The 15354-nt window shown below is 39.7% G+C and overlaps 1 protein-coding gene across 2 annotated transcripts in view; it reads left to right on the top strand.

The window, feature by feature from the left end:
- CERS6 (ceramide synthase 6) overlaps window positions 1-15354 on the top strand; it is a 289780-nt gene that overhangs the window by 241671 nt on the left and 32755 nt on the right. The window lies entirely within an intron of this gene.

The following is a 15354-nucleotide window of genomic DNA, read 5'->3' as shown; positions in this document are numbered from 1 at the left end:
ATAAATGTTTAATCACTCTGTTGTACACCTGAAACTGATGTAATATTGTATGTCACTATAATTGAAAAATTATTTCAATTAATAATTAAATAAATTACATCATTTTGTGGGGGGAGAGTGAGGAAGGGACTCAAGAAACAGCTTGGCTTCTTCTTCCAGAAGAGGGTCGCACTCCTTACTGACATTCCCCCAGGACAGCTAGAGGAGATGTGGCTATGTAGGTTCTGAAGCCACAGAACGCTGTCTTTCATTTCTGGATCCAGTCTAGAATATGATTCAGAAAGCTTAGCCATGAAAGTTGGAATTAATAAAGGAAATACGGCGTTGCAAACAGCTATTTATCAGAGATGCTCCTGTACCAGGGGTTCTCAAAGGGTTGTCCTCAGACTGGTAGCAACAGCATCACCCAACTTACTGGGCCCCAACCCAGACTGACCAATCACAGACTCTGAAGAAGAGACCTAGCAGTCTGTGCTTCCAAAGCCTTTCTGCTGATCCCGCTCAGCACTGAAGTTTGAGGACCACTCTCCTATGTAACTCCACTCATCAGCTGCATTTATAGCTAATGCAGATGGAAGGAATGACCTAAAATGAATCCCAAAAACTCTCTGTGGCCCCTGAGTGTCTGGGTGTGTTTGTTTTGTTGAGAACTAAGTAACAATATGACAGATTTTGATGGAATTTTATAATCCTTTAGAAAATAGGTCCACTGTCATTAATAGATTTTGGGGAGGCTATTACTTGAACTAGAAAAAAATAATCCCTCCACATCATTTAAAGTCTACCATTGATGGTGAAATTTTTTTTCCATTTCAAGAAATTGATTTCAATGGAAAAATAAAGCAGTGGAAATGGGAGACAGCTGAGAAATGAAGGGATGCAGTAAGACCTTACTTTTCAGCCCCATAGGAAAATAAAGTTGGGCATTTTAAGTGAGTAACGTCTAGCACTTGGGTTCCATACACAAATTAACCTCACACACACATACACACACATGTGTGCACACACACAGCTTCTCCTTGAGGTTTGCAGCCCTTTTGGTCATACTTGGTATAAGAATCATTTCCCAGCAGCAGCACTGTGTGGAGCCAGCAGGCATTTATAACATCTCATTATAGTTGTATATGGTTGTAACGAGGAAACACTGAAGTAATTTTGAGTATAATTTGTGACTATTTCAGGATTGGGGCATCTTTCAAGATTATTAGCAGAACTAGGGATAAGAATTTAAGTAAAAGAAATTCAAGCAAAATCCAGGAATTATATCTCAACAGAATATTAGGAAGCTTTTCCTGCTTTATATTTCTGAGAACCTGAGTTTTTAAAAAATAAGCTTCACTCTCAAGTATTTTGATTTATTCGTTTTCCTTTAAGGGTAGAATTAAAATTGAGATGTACCTCTTCTCCTTTCCAGTAGTTAATGTATAAAAAATTTTATACATTTTATAATGTATAAAAAATGTATAAAAAATAAAAAATTCTTCATGTGTATATGTTAATGAGTTACCTTAGAATATAGACCCCCAAATATAGAAAGTGTGTAATGCTACTACTAGACATACTCATGAGTATGTCTGCTATCGTGGCATGAAGTAGCTCCTTAGAAAAATCCTTGTAATCAAATGCAAAACCAGAGCTTATGTTGCATGGCTGTAGGGCTTCTGCTACCATGCCCCTCAGTGCAGGCAACTCAAAAGGCAGCCTGAGAAGAGAAATATTGTATTGTTTGTAATGCGAAAAATGATTCATATACCTGCCCCCTTTGTAGTTGCGCGCCCAGGTGTAGTTGGGCACCTGTCGTTTTCAGATGTGTCTAAGTCATGATAGTGCCTGGATGACCTTTGTTTTGACCCTGTTTCAATTACTAGAGTGTAATGGATATTGTTAGTATTTAAAATTGCAATGCGAATGACAACCACAAATAGTGTTTCAACTATTTTCGTTAATGCTGTGAGATTGTTCAAAAGTTCCTTTTAGTTGGGAGAAATCTTAGAATCGGGAGGGACTCTGTGGGTTACCGGCTCCACATTCTTCTCCCATTCTCTCTTCCCAGGCTAGGAATCTGTCTGTCAATTTCCTGCTCAGAAGTATTGCTTTATAAGTCAAAGGAGAAGTAGTTTCTTATTCTGAAACAGAAACAGGGGTCCTTCTAACTTCTAAGCTAGAGTAGTTCTCACTCTGCTTTACAGCCCCCTAAAATCGTATGAAAACATGTATGTGTGTAATGTTTTTCCTGGGAGTGGCTGGCCCTTGGCTTTATCAGATTCTCAAAGAGATCTGGGACCTCTACCCTCCTTAGAAAACGTGCCTTTGGAGAAGAGATTCGGTATATGCTACCACTTCTAATTGAAAAATCTTAATGTGAAAATTTCTGGTTTATCGTTTGTAAGCTTTCCTTTCGTCTGAAAGCTTCTTTAATCCCTTCACTTGTTCCTGCTTGCTGTCCTCCTTTGTTTCTCAGCATTCCTCTTGTCAGGAGGTCCCAAATGCGGACTGGCTGGTGCAGATATAAGCGAACTCAGAACGAGCTGCATTCCTGCATTTCTCCTGATGCAGCTTGCCACCGCACTGGCTTTACGCAGCTTTCACTCCGTGCGGGCATGACCCGGGAAACATCTGAGCCGCCGCCGGACTTGGTCTTCCTCCTCCTAAATTTACTTCGTTGTTGTGCATTTTTTTATTTCTAATTATGATTTCTCTGTATACTTTATTATACCACTACATTTCTTCCTGTTAGATTCATCACGCTGTTTTCAGATACTCTGCTCTTATAGCCCCTAATAATAGGGACTTCTGAACTACTACGATTCCTCCACCTTTATGCTACTCACCTGCCTGCCGTTCCTGCTTCCCTCAACCCGCTGCAGAAAAAGTTGCCGCGGAGGAACCCCTAAAACAGACCTGAGGGATTTCCTCATGCTGACCTCAATTTCTCAACCGCCAGTCTTTCTTTATGATTCCTTTACTTACTAAAGTCTTAAAACTGCTGATATCATGCCTGCTATTTCTCCACATTTTTAATGTGCAATAAAAGACTTATGAAAGGTGAAAGGTCTTATGAAAGTCAAGATTTACTCTGTGTTTAAGACATCCTCTGCACATGCAGAGGCAGGGTGAAAAAGAGTATGAGTCCCACCTGGTATGACTTGACTTTAGGAGACCTTGTTGGCTCCCGGCTCCTTATGTCTGAGTACTCGCCCCGTGTGCGTGATCATCCGTCCGCAACGCCGAGCCTGCCAGTCTACAGCTTCTGCTCTTTGCCTTTTCCACATTGTGTAGGCGTGGACTGTTAGCCTTCCAGTAAACTACCATTTTTGATGTACGCAGTGAATTTGCTGGGCGTTTGCAGTGTGACCAGTACGGGGGTGATGAAAGTTCAGGTCGACAGTAGGGCTTTTCTCGGAGCTCGGGCAGTTGAACCCCTCCAGGTACCTTCTGTATTCTGGTTTATAATTTGAGGGCCTTGAGACTCTTAGGTTTTTTGTGGCCATATATTGGGGATAAAAATTATAAATGGAGCCTTAATATTAGATGGTTTGGTTGAGGTACACTAAGGAGTTCCATCTGCTGATAAACCCTTACAGATAGAGTTTGTGTGTGTGACGCAGTCACTGGTGACTGGAGGGAAAGTGCGGGAGGTAGATTGGACTTCAGTTCTAACAGGCATTTTATCTCATTTCTCCTTCAAATATTTGTGCTTCTGCTGGAAGAAGACAACAGTTGTGCCTTCTACATCCTTTAGTTTTCAGTCCAGTCACTTTGGAATCACCGGCCATACCCTCCGTGTTTCTTCTAACTGTATTTCCATGTGAGCCATCCGACTTTTTGTAGTTCATGGTTTTAACAACTCTTGGTTCGTTCTCTGCCGTGTCTTTGGTCCACTTGGGTCTTTGCCGCACAAAGGCAGCATACACGTGAGCAGCCTTTTCAGAACCGTGCGCTGCCCAGGCTTCTGTTTCGGTTTCAGGATGGCCTTCTAGAACAGCAGTGCCCAGTAAAAATATCACTCAGGCTTCAGAGTAATATTAAATTTTCTAGTAGCCACATTAAAAAGTAATAAATAAAATGGGACATGCATTTAAATGTTTTATTTAACTCAGTATATTCAAATAAAAATTAAAAAAATATTTTAACATGTAATTCATACTAAAAACTGACACACTTGTATTCTTTTGTTAAATACTGAATCTTAAAAATTGGATAGGTGTTTCACATGACTGCATCTATTCAAAGGTCTACGTAGTTTGGCCCTTACATTGTGGCTGGACAGTCAGTGATTTGCTCCTGTTTGATAGTAAGCCTATCCCATCATTGTAAACTGTTACCGTTCTCACTGATCTGCATCTGTCTTTCCTCAGCTCCATCCATGTGTAAATGCTATGCCTTTAACTTGCCATGTTTTATGAAACTGTGGTTCCAATTGGCATAGAGTAGTTTGTGCTCAATCTCATTATAGCATCTGTCACAATGCCTTGCTCCCAGTGGCTACTCAGTAATATTTGTAGTACTAGTTAGGTACTCTTTATTCTAAATGGCCTCACGTCTGTCTTCCTAGTTGAGCTCCTTAAATCATTGGGAAGTGAATAGGTGCAGTTTCTCCCGTATTTAGTCAGTGATTTACTAGTCTCTCTGGACGCTGGTCTCCTGATAGCAGTTCAATTCAGTAAGTACTTACTACGTTCCAGTTGTTCTCCCTACAATATGATATTATCATTTTTAAGAGGTAAGCCATAAAGCTAGTAATAAATATAGTTTCTGATAGTTGTTACATAAAAAATAATTGTCATTTTAAAATAATTGTCCTAGTTATTCTGCCCCAGCCAAAACACTGTATTGTCAGTATCATCTCTTGGCCATCCAATAGGATCTGGTAACAAAAAAAGCCAAATCCACAAAGATCTTGAAGGTGCAGTAGCTCGGGGCAGTCAGTAGAAAGGGGGCGCGCTTTGAGTCATGAGTCTGCCCTCACTGTGTGTCTAAAGACCAGGTGTTTACCTTCTCTGCATCTGCACCCTCATCAGAAAAATGAGAATAATAGCAGCTGTCACACCTGCCTTCCCAGGAAATGTTAAGGACCAAATGAAATACTGTTTGTAGCCATGATCAGCACCTATAAAGTACTTCATAAATATTAAGCATTTTAAAAATAAATTGTTAAAGATGGAAATTCCCATTGTGGCCTTGTGGTCAGAAATTTTTATTGTATTTCACGTGGAAACACATGACTTCTCAGAATGTGTCTGTTGATTGCTATCCTGCAGAATAGGGAAATTGTTTGCTGATTTGTACTCTCTGAAGATCTCTGCAATTAAAAAGAAAAAAATTAAATTTAAAAAAAAACTAAAAAGAAAAAGAAAAAAAAGACAGTACAGCGTGTTCTAGATCATTATTCTACCATTTTCCATAGTAAGATTCGAAATTCATCCGGATGCATGTGGGAATATCATCTTCTTCTCTGATTGTTTTTCAGAACACATTTCACCACAGTAGTGTGGCTATAATTATATGCATTTCTGAATACCCAATAAAATTGGTCGCAGAGTTCACAAATTTGGAGAAGTTGGATTTTTTTCTCTCTCTCTAGAATTCCTTGATGGATTTTTCTCTGAAATTTTCCTTAGTGCTGGTTTGTGTTAAATATATTTGAAAGACAAACTAAGAAACCTGGAGTCTTTGGCAATTAGGTACTTGGGCATGTTTTTAATGATACATATATTAGTAGCAGTAAATACCTTTTTAAGGTGGGGTAGAATAGGTGAAAACAATGTCTCTTGAAATGTATTATCTCTTCATATGAGCATAATAATTTTAATATAATTTCAAGATTGAAGGGCTAGACCAAGAGTCAACAGTCTATGCCCTGTAGGACAAATCAGTCCCTCACCTATTTTCATAAATAAAGTTTAATTGGAATATAATCTTTCCCATCTGTTACATATTGTTTTTGGCTGCTTTCTGCTACAATGGCTTGAATAGTTGGGGCAGAATATATGGCCCGTTAATCCTAAAATATTTACCAACTGCGTCTTTATAGAAGTTTGTCAACTCCTGGGCTAGAGCATTGAAAATTAGTCTGATGAGTAGGCAATGGAGTGGTGTATTAAATGTATTCAGCCTTTGGGTGTTCTCTAAAAGTATTGCCCACCATAGGCAAAAACACCACTGTTCTTAATATCGTCTCTGGGGGTGCAAGGGGGCAGACTGTGCTCTTAAGGGGGCTTTTTCTTTTTCTGACTTAAGCCAACAGAAAAATGCAGTATGCTAGTAACTCTCTCTACATAGAATTGATGTCTTGAGTGGTCTTTCTCTCCCTCCTTATCACCGCAGAGAATCACTTGCTGGGAAAAAGAGAAAAAAATTAAAAGATAATTTTCTCAAAGTATTAGAAAAAATTCAGAATAGATGGCTATTACATCTATTTTAAAAATATCTAGTATTGTAATAAAGTCTAAGCAAAGGTCAGAGATTTGAAAATTATATATTTGATCAAGTTTCTCACTTACTTGAAAGTGATGCTTGATGGGAAATATCATAACAGGTGAAGAACCGACATCAGCTCTTTTCCATTCGGTCACACTCTAAGAAGTGCAGGTGTATGTGAAGCTAGCTGTCTCCTCCAGTGCTCAGCCTCACCTCCCGGACTGCAGTCCTGTCAGGGTTTCTCCTGCCAGTTTGCCTCTCTGTCCACATGAAGCCCCTTTTCAACAGTCCTGAGCTCAGCCTGGGCCCAGCTTCTGCCTTTCCATTGCCTACTTCCCAATCTGGACCAGTCCCTGGGCCATTCCAGAAACCCTCCCTGCAGAATCCCAGTGTTCAGGGCTCCATGGCACTGTAGATGGAGGCCACCCTAGCTGTGTCCTTTTGTTCTCAGAACATCCATTCCTCTGATTGTCACCTCTGGGATAGCAGTATAGCCAAGGAGATAGAACCACAGCATCATCAGCATCCCTGGAGCCACTTATTCTCTGGGAAGATATAGCTTTTCATGTATTATCATTCAACTTTTTCTGTCTTTAGGACAAAGGAGCAAACACCTTGCAAATTGCTCATAGGAAAGGGACCCCTTATTCTTTATAGATCTCTCCAATGCACTTCACAGCGAGCCTGCTGTGTGTCAGGTGTAATGTGGGTGAGGCATAATGTGAGTGAGGGCTCAGATTAGGTCAAGAGCCCAGGAACATCCAGCACTGCATTGAAAAATATTTGTTAGGTAAATGAATGAAATCTTAGAACTCCACGTGCATTTGGGCACAGTTACGACTGAGACTTTGCAGCCCACATATGTCTTTCCTTATGATACACAATAGGCCAATCAAAGAAGACAAGAAATGACTCAGTAGCTTTCAAAAGTAGGAGCATTTCAGTCACTGAATCATTTTGCTCAAAACTTATAGGCAGAAAGTTGTGCAATTATTTCATAAATACAGCTTTTGTCCTTGGCAGATAATAAATTAATTATAAATACAGGAGGTAAATATATACATATATGTATACACACACATATATATGTATATATAAAGAAAATCATAAAACAAGTGGATATGCTGAGAATGCAGACTGTGACTCACAGGCTGAGCAAGGGCGTGGTGAGTACATATAGCACGCTGGCTCCCGACTAGTGGGGTACGAAGAAGAAAGGAAGTCGTTGAGAGGTTCCAGGACAGTGTAGGAAGGGAGCACCTGTACAAGAGAAGGAGGAATAAAAAGAAATAGAGCATCTTTCCTCCATCCGTGGGATGACCCAAGAAAGTGAGCAAGAAAACACCATCTCAACCTAGTACTTTTTAATGACGTCTGAGGGCCCTTCTCACCTGGCTTACATCAGTGTCAGGTTAGGTGCCAACGTCAAATTCATGGCAAACTCTGCATCTCTCAGAGCAACTTGCCCAATCCAACTTTGCTGTCTTAGACCCTTGTTTTGTAATGCACAGCATACAAATGCACACCTAACTTTCACAGACACTGCTGTCTTATACTCCTCTGTATTCCATCCAGTCCCAACTCATGCTTTAAGTAGAGTTCTCAGAATATAATCTGTAATTTGATTTGTCGATTGCTAATAAATGGTATTGTGATCTTTGAGTTATATATTTAGTGGTTATGATGACATGTAGTATGAAACATTCATTGAAACAGTTATCAAAACATGTTTGAAGAAATGGTTCTGAATGCATTCTATTTTTTTAGTGGCATATAGCAATAGCCAGACTAAAACAATTCCAAGAGGTTTTAAGTTCTAAAAGATAAAAAGGTGCTGTTTTGGTTATGTAACATTTTTAGTTTGTCTTTTTTAATTGAAATGTAAATAGAGAAAATACATTTAATGAAATGGAATAGTCTAGTGACTGTAATTTTACTGCCCAATGGTATATGCTAATCAAATAAGGAATATTTGGGATTATTTCCCAAAATAGCCTCCAGGGAGCACCCTGGATCACCTCTGTTCCAACCTAGTCTCCGATCTTCTCCACCACGGTGTTCTGCAATATTCTGCAAATATTTGGTGGTAAGGATGTGAACGTGAAGCAGTACAAGATTGTGAACCATCAAATAATAGTAGAATATTTTTCAGTGAGTTTTCATTATGCTTTTTGACTAATAATAAATGAACAAAAGAAAATAAGGAAAATTTTCTGGCTACCATTATGTTAACCTGGGTACTTCCACTAATTAGGATTTTGTCCAACAGTTGTTTTTGTTCTTATCCCACGGAATCTCTTATCCCAAGAGATAAGAATGTCACAGCCCTTATCTGCTCCTGAAGGGTAAAGACCTTGATAAAGCATTAATATTTTAAGACCCTGATAAAGCATTAATATTTTAAGTACTTATGTGTTCATAAGTACCTTATGAATGCATCTCATTCAGTCAGTTCCGGAGCTAACTAGAGACACAGAAGAGATTTTCTGTTGTGTGCAAGTCTCTTAAATTACCTCCCTTTCGCATAATAACACATTATGTTAGGAGCACAATTTGCAAAATCAGCAACTTATTTAAAAGGGTCAAAACCCTTTCCTACACATTAGGTCTACAATAGCTTCCAGAAATAAGCCAGGTGCCTCACAAAATAGGTTAAAGCTGCCGAGATGAAGTACAGAAGAAAGAGCTTGAATGTCTCTCTGAGCAGTGAATTATTCATGGAGCTCGTGCCTGTCTCCTTTTCCTAGCCACATAGTGGCATTTATTTCAGATTGTACCCCCCTCACCCACCCCAGTCAAAAATTTAATTGGATGTTTGAGTCCCCTACTCAGTAGCAGTCACATGGCGTTCTCCTCAAGCACAGTTCTGGTGCTGTTGTTTGGTAATTATTCATTTCCTTGTCGCGGGTCTCCACTCAGGAGTGAGTTACAACAGGGCTGGGACCATGTATCACTCTCCCCTCAGACCCAGCATTGTGACAGTACCATAGGCACTGTGAGTTTGCCGACTTACCTTACGGTGCATCTCTTTGATGTATTCTAGGTCTTAATTTGGAATTCACTTTCGTAAAGGTGTTCTCCCCAGGCAGATAGTTTGTTTACTTACTGCAATATGGTAGAATATCATCCTTTTAATTTTCTTTCTCCCTAAACCAGGGAGAAATATTCTGAATGCCAGAGTAATGCTTATTTAAATTCCCTCGTCTCTTAAGCCACATATTCTAACTAATTCCCTGACCGTAATTCGCCCACCCCGACATGCTGTCCCTTAAAGCTAGTGTTTGGAACAAGCCTTCTTTCAGGCACAGTGCAAGGGACCAGACTTTGGGTGGCCCACGCTGGATATACTGACTTGTGACTTTGTGACTATTTTTTTAAAGCTTACTTCTAACCATTCTTCAAAGATTTGTGGAAGATGTTGAAAGCTTACCTTATTCTGGAAATAACTGCATGTACCGCTAGGATCATTGTTTTTATCTTCCAGGCCATTTTCCTTCAAAGAGGTGAAATAAAGTGGTGTTTTATTGTACATATATTAGATGGATAAAGATAGGTGGATATATATTTTATATTTTTTTCATTTTTCATTTTATTTTGTCTTAATCCTCATCCAAAAATATAGCCATTGACTTTAGAGAAAGAGGAAGGGAGATAGAGAGAGAAAGAGAGAAAGAAATATCAGTGTGAGAGAGGAACATCAGTTGGTTGCCTCCCATATACGCCATGACCAGGGACTCGAACCTGCAGCCTAGGTATGTGCCCTGACCAGGAGTCAAACCTGAACCTTTTGGTGTATGGGACAATGCTCCAACTAACTGAGCCATCTGGCCAGGGAATGTATGTGTTTTATATATTTACCATATATAAACATATATCTCATTTATGTGTTTTATATATTTACCACATATAAACATATATCTCATTTATCTATATCTAAATAACTATATATTTATACACAAATATATGTTATTTATTACACATATATTTATAGATATAAATATGTCTTAAGTATATATTATTGATATTTATATATTTTATTTGTGTATATCATTAGTGAAGCTCTTGCTTACTCTTATCAACATCAAATAAATACCGCGCCAGCTGCTTCCATAGTTCCTGGGGCTTTTCTTTTTAGTAATTAAAAAGTGGAGAGACTATTGATTGCCGCCTGCTGCGAAAGGAATAAAAGGGATAACAGCAAACAACGTATTTTCCACGTAAATGGGCCTTACTGGCTTTGAGATTTCTAGTAAGGTAGTTCCCTTGCACGGACACAAAAGCCTAGCAGTTCTATTAAAACTGCACTTGGCTGACACTTTGTGTGCCTGGAGAGCCTCTATACCACACATGGACCTCAGGGGTGAGCACCATGATTTCTCGCCATGCTCAGGATATGCTTCCCTGGGACAGTGTGTTGAGAACCTTGAAAAATAGCCAGTAGGTTTCCATACCCCTTGAGAACAGGTTCAGACTGCTTTCCCCTAAGCAAAGCAGGAATAGAGGTTAGTTTCTCCTTTGCAAATTAATGCCATGTCCCCATTCTGCTGTGTAGTGATGACTTGCTGCTCCTTATCATTTCTATATCAAGAAATCTTTGGCAGTAAAAATGGTGCACTGTCCTTATGGAGAAAGGAGAAAAATGTTTGGCAGCAAGGTATGTTAGTTACTAGAATGGTCTCATAACTAAGTAAGTATCTAATAGTAGAATAGCAGTATATAAAGTTATTTTTTCTAGGGTGTAAATAGCTCACCTCCAGCACAGGAGAAAGGTTAAGTACATTTATATTGAATTCTTCCATCAAGAACAAAAGACTTTGATGAGTTTGAAAAATGAATGGAAATGTGATGGTGAAGAGGTTGTCCGTAGGGGTGACAGGGATCTCACTCAAGAATCTGGATGGAAACACACACATGTGATTATCATGTTGTCTCGTGACTAATGTGGCCTGTTTCAGGAAAGCTTCTCAGGCCTTCTATTTGAACCAATGAGGGAAAAAATCATTGACAATAGTTTATATATTTTAACTGATATCCAGAAAAAGGAAGGAGCCTACAATCAAATACTGCAGGGGGGGTCAAGGCAAATGAGACCACTGGGCGTGTGGAATTGTACATGTGCCCTTCTTTGTCTGTAACACGAGAGAATGGAAGGAAGTATCAACAATATCTTCTAGCTCCAAATTTCTTGCTTCTATGATTTTACAATTACAAGTGGGTAGGGGACCTTCCAATAGTAGCCCTGCAGGGGATTCTGAGGGGGACAGGGACAGTGAGTGGTGAGCAGGAAGAGACAGTGGACACAGATGACTTGTTTAAAAAATTTGCAGTGTACAGAAGGAAAGAAATAAGGTGATCATTAGATTGATTACAGTGTTAAATAAAGATTTCTATATACTGGACATCTGTGCTTTCTTTTAGAAAGACAGGAGGAAGAGTATGTGTAGGTATTAGTGAATCAGATGAGTCCTGCTTTTCAGACAAGTAAAGGGAGAGAGGCAAGCACCCAAGTGTTGGTTCAGGTTTGATGACTTCCCCCACGCCCATAATTCCTTGCATCTATGGAAAAGAAGAGACTGATGATACTGATGATGAGAAAACAGGGAAAATCTGAGCAAACAGGATCCCAGAGGATTAACAGCCAAGTGGCAAGACAGGCTTCTGAAAGTAGGAAACTTGTCCTTCTGAAGCATGAGGCAAGGAGCAGAAAGAGAATGAAAGGCTGGAGTGGAGAGGCACGTGATAGAAAGATACCTGATGGTCTCTAGTTTCCTTAACCAGAAAACCAGATCATATTTGACAAGATCTTGGAATTCCATTGAATTTGGGTGAGAGGTTCTGGGAATGAGAACAGAGCTATGATAGGACCCCATTTCCCTTTGAGCCAATTGTCAGTAAACTGCAGTCACTCCCTGGGAACCTGTTGTGACTATCCAAATTGGCATATCTACTCTCTGAATGAGTAGTAGCAAGATTCTCCCTGTGACCTTGGGGCCACAAATCAAAAATCATAACTATTTTCTGTTGTGTAAGACCTCAGAGAAAACTGACACCCAGAAAAGTTAAACGGCTTGTCCAGGGCCACATTGAGTTTTCTTCATGATCAAGAATAGAAACATGTGTGTCTTCCGTTTACTAGTGTTCTCTGCTCTAATTCATTCTACATAGGGAATCAATACAGCAGTGTAGTCTGAAGACTAAAGCCATGAATTAGGCTAACTGTGGCCTTAGCCTTGGCTTTGCCACTGACTTGGGATGGCTCAGTATCACTACGCTTCAGATTCCTCATTGGTAAAAAATTTCCAGTTCTACATACTAGGTCCAAAAGAATGTAAAGCAGTTTCAAGAACCAACTGAAGTTAAGTACCAAAGGTCCAGGCTACCTGGAATTTCATCAGCAGTTAGGGAATTGTAGAAGGAAGAAAAATCCCATTATTCCACATATTAACCACTTAGTCTTTAACCACTTAAAGACTAGTGGCCTCTCAAATATTCCTCTCATGCCATTAGTGCCTTTCTCATCGGTCTAGTGAGATGAGGGAGGAATGTAAAGCAACACAAGTCAGTTACCCAGTGAAACTGTACATGATTCATGATACGCAGGAATTTGATGAGGTCAATGAGAGTGATGCTGGAGCTGAAAACATGCCAAAGCCATTGCCAAAGGAGGACGTGGCAGACGATTTAACAACTGAGAAATGAGGAGATCCACAAGGATGATGACATGACAAGTACTTCAAAAAAAGAAAGAGATGACCCTGGCTGGTGTAGCTCAGTGGATTGAGTGCAGGCCTGTGAACCAGACAATCACGGTTCGATTCCCAGTCAGGGCACATTCCTGGGTTGCAGGCCAGTTTCCGGCAGGGGCCAGTACCCTGCAGGGGATGCATGAGAAGCAACCATACATTGATGTTTCTCTTCCTCTCTCCTTCCCTTCCCCTCTAAAGATAAATAAATAAAATATTTTTTTAAAAAAAGATACGATTTCAAAGAGTTGTCAGGGAAAATGTTGAAGCCCTCAAATAGTCTTGCGTCTTCTTTTAGAAAGTCATGTACTACACCACTCAATTTGGAGGACAGTTTTATAACCCTGACAGTTAACATTTGATTCATTTTTAGTCTGCTCTAAGAATTAGAACATAGTTGCAATTATAAGCTAAATTGGATTACTTGGAAGATGAAAGAAATTCACTTTTATGAATTTTATCTTATTTCTCAAAATAAAAGTCTTTACGGGCCCTTTTATTCATTGTTTTCTTTGAAATTTATACTCCATGGATTATATTCCATGGATTATATTCCATGGATTCACTTTATTTTTTTAATATAATTTTTATTTAATTCTTGTTCAAGTACAGGTTTCTGTCTTATATTCCCAACCCTGCCCACCCCCCACCCCATGCTCCCCGCCTCCCTCCCCTTTCCACCCCCCACCCTTAGTTATTGTCTATGTGTCTTTTATACTTGTTCATGTGATTCCATTCCCTTTTCCCCTATGATTCTCTCCTTTCTCCCCTCTGGGCCCTGACAGCCTGTTCTACATTTGAGTGTCATTGGTCGTATTTTGCTTGCTTGTTTGGTTTGTTTAGATTCCTGTTAACGGTGATATCATATGGTATTTGTCTTTCACCGTCTGGCTTATTTCGCTCAGCATAATGCTTTCCAGTTCCATCCATGATGTTGCAAAGGGTAGTAGTTCCTTCTTCCTTTCTGCAGCATAGAATTCCATTGTGTAAATGTGCCATAGTTTTTTGATCCAGTCATTGACCGATGGGCATCTAGGTTGCTTCCAACTCTTGGCTATCGTAAATTGTGCTGCTATGAACATCGGGGTGCATAGGTTCTTTTGGATTGGTGTTTCAGGGTTCTTAGGATATACTCCCAAGAGTGGAATTGCTGGGTCAAAAGGCACATTCATTTTTAGTTTTCTTAGAAAATTCCATACTGTTTTCCATAGTGGTTGTACCAGTCTGCAATCCCACCAACAGTGAACTAGAGTCCCCTTTTCCCCACAACCTCTCCAGCACTTGTTGTTTGTTTCTTTGTTTATGATAGCCAATCTGACTGGTGTTAAGTGGTATCTCATTGTGGTTTTAATTTGCATCTCTCTGATAGCTAGTGATATCGAGCATCTTTTCATGTGTCTCTGGATCCTCTGTATGTCCTCCTTGGAGAAATGTCCGTTCAAGTCCTCTGCCCATTTTTTGATTGGGTTGCTTGTCTTCTTTGAGTGGAGTCGAGTGAGTTCTTTGTATATTTTGGAGATTAAACCTTTGTCTGAGGTATCATTGGCAAATATGTTTTCCCAAACAGTTGCTTCTCTTTTTATTTTGATACTGTTTTCCTTAGCCATGCAGAAGCTTTTAATTTTGATGAGATCCCATTTGTTTATTCTTTCCTTTATAACCCTTGCTCTAGTGGACGTATCAGTAAAAATATTGCTGCGTGGATTCACTTTATATGGCTGTTTCTTGGTGGCAATGTTGATTTGAATGGGATAACCTCCTGAACTCAGAACCTAGAGTGAGTGCAGTGTTTCTCTGACTTTCTAAATCTAGTCAGTATTAGCCCAAAAATAGAATAAAGAAGACAAATGAGTGGGGCTAGCAGGAAGGGATTGTTGGTGTTCACGGCCTGCCTCTAGCCAAGCAGGCCAAGGGAGCAGTGTGCAATCATGTTCTCTGTTGTCATGATTGGCCATGGGGCTCACCCTGTGAAGGACTCTCAGAGGTTCTCAGGATGGACCAGGTAAAAGGAAGGGATCTGGTATTTCGAAGTTTTATATTTTCTCCATGGTTTTTATTCTTTATTTTTCCTTCTGAGTTTACCTTGTGTTTTCACATTCTTTATCACAGTGTTTGGCAGCCTATCAGTTACAAATTTCAGTAGTCAACAGGGTTTACCAGATTGTATTTTGGGAATATACATTGCTTTGCT

Source organism: Sturnira hondurensis, unplaced genomic scaffold, assembly GCF_014824575.4.
Source record: "Sturnira hondurensis isolate 20B ecotype Veracruz unplaced genomic scaffold, ASM1482457v3 Scaffold0004136, whole genome shotgun sequence".
Classification (NCBI taxonomy): domain Eukaryota; kingdom Metazoa; phylum Chordata; class Mammalia; order Chiroptera; family Phyllostomidae; genus Sturnira; species Sturnira hondurensis.
Note: the sequence above shows the minus strand (reverse complement) of the source record. Positions and strands in the feature narration are given on the sequence as shown.